Genomic DNA, 2,468 nt, shown 5'->3' with positions numbered 1-2,468 from the left:
CCAGTTTTGGTCCTTTTGGAAATAGAATTTTTTGGAATTTCTGGCTTGTGAAAAAGTTGGAGGTTTTTGCTTTTCCTCTTGAACTGCATCAATATTTTACCAGACCCTCAACATTTCCCACAGGCTGGAAATTCCCTTTTCCAGGCAGCTCTATTAACAAGCTGCACACAAGTGCAACAGGCCGACCGGTGCCAACCGTGACGAACGGCTGGCCAGCCGAAGCCTGGTCTTTCTTTGTGCAGATTCTGAAGGTGACCAACATCCTTCTGCCCCTAGCACTCTTCTCTGCTGGGGGCCTTAACTGTGCCATAGGTACCAGCTGCAAGGTAACTGCTACTCAGCAATATCAGACTCTCTCTGCCCCCAGAGGCAGCTGTCTCCCACAGCTGGGCCATCTCCAGCAGCCTTTGTTGAGAGCACCGGGCCAGCCCTGGCTAGTGTTGTAGGTGAACCGGGGCAGGAATAGGAAGAGAGATGGACAAGGCCCTTGGGAAGTGCAGTGGGGGGAGGACTCCCCTGCTCAGAACCTTTAGAGCTTTTTTGGGCCCAATGGGCAAGACTGGAAGACTTGTCGCTATAAGCCAATTGACTCCAGGCCAGGAAGATCCAGTCACACCTCCCTCCAGGCCCAGTACGTGCTGGCTGGTGCTGCACAACCAAGAGGTGCTCTCCTTGAAATGACAAGCTATGGGCCCATGCACCGTTCTAGCTGGTGGCCAGTAGGGAAGTCTGAGTCTATCGCCCCTTTTAGGAACTACCCGGGACAGAGTTAATGGTGAGTCGTGGACACCATTCCCTTCTCCAGAGAGGGAGTTTCAGGACGTGGTTGAACATGCAGCAGTGGCTGGCTTTGCCATCTTTCCACAAAGTTCTCAGAGACCCATGCAGCGAGACCGGCGCTACCGCAAGAGAACTTGGGGTTCACAGCACTGCAAAAAGCACCATTCTCCTTCTATGGAGAAATGCAGCGATAACCCGGCCTTGGTCCTTTATACAGCAGGACCAAGCCACTCCACCCCCAACACCCTGTGACCCAGACACCCCTTGATGCCAATGGACAGAGGGCATAATGGGTGCATAGGGGTTTACTGGGATCCCCTAGGTCTGATGTCTACATAACAGTGCGACAAAGAGTGGCATGTGAGGTCTCGATCAACAGACAGTAACGTACTGGTACTCCCAATCCTGGTGAGATGTACAGATGTTGTTTTAGGGTTAGATGTTGTGTCTATGCTGAAAAGGATGTTCTGATTTAAATGAAGACAGGTCACCAGCAGGTGAGAAGCAGGTTCTGTTCAGGTCAAGTGTACAAGACACTTAACTCCCTGACTAACCATTGTGTATCATGTGTCTTCCAATGTGAGTCTATTTGAATATGGAGCCATCAGCTAATCAAGACTGCAAAGGCGAAGAGATCACAAACCCTAGCTGACGGGACACCCAGCAAGGGGGAGGTTGGTTTATGACGAAGATCGAAGAAGTCACCTGATAAGGAGACACACAGTTTCCTTCACTTGGGGACAAGCTGCCCACATGCTTGTCGTATGAACAGAGGATGACAGCTAGCCTGGCTGTTAAACGCTGGGAGACAGGCTTTGAATGAGAGCTAACCAGACGTCTGGCTGTCCTGTCTCAGGGACGTTACGTCTAGGCTCTAGAAGGCATATGATTTTGTTTTAGATGTAACCAATTGTTTCCAATTCTTCCACCTACTCGCTATTACTTGAATCTCTGTTCTTCCTTAATTAAAACGACCCTTGTTCTCACAAGTGACAAACCCAAGTGCTGAGAGGTAAGCGGAGTGGTGAAACTGGAAAGCTGAGGTGAACTGTCACTTTGGGGCCAGCGAATCTGTAAATGCTGCGAGTGTCCAGAGGATCAGGGGCTGGGTACCCCGGGGGACGCTTGGGGGTTTGGCCCAAGCCTATCGCTAACCAGCAGGACAGCAGAGCCTGCATAGGCTGGAAGGGCCCTTGGCTGGGGGAGTCAGAGAGCTGACCCCTGGCAGGCACAGACAAGTTCCCACATGCTAAGGGCTGGTGATAGGGGCCATGGGTACACCCGGGAAGCATGTCACACACATCCATGCAATTATACCCCACTGCTGCAATGCGGCCACCTCTGGGGTGAGGCACAGCAGCTGTTTAATATGACCTAGCACTTTAAGGCAGGGAGTAGAGAATAACCAGTTCTAACCGCAGAAGCAATGTTACGTAACTGGCGTGTAGTTTGTCAAAATTGGGATTTGGCAAAGAAAAGAGAGTCAACACGCACATACTGTCTGAATAGTTTTGGAAAGCCGGAGCTTGAAACGGAGCCTGACGTTCTTTGAACAAACTCCACGGGCAGGCAGGCAGTACGAGTGGTCGCTGTTCGGCTGCACCATGCCAGTGTTTCTCTGTAGAGTCAAAGTGATGTAATAGTTAATACTGTGACCTCGCAGAGCGCAGCACACCGGAGAGACCGTG

This window comes from Trachemys scripta, chromosome 22 (assembly GCF_013100865.1).
Source record: "Trachemys scripta elegans isolate TJP31775 chromosome 22, CAS_Tse_1.0, whole genome shotgun sequence".
Lineage (NCBI taxonomy): Eukaryota > Metazoa > Chordata > Testudines > Emydidae > Trachemys > Trachemys scripta.
This window is presented reverse-complemented; position numbering follows the sequence as displayed.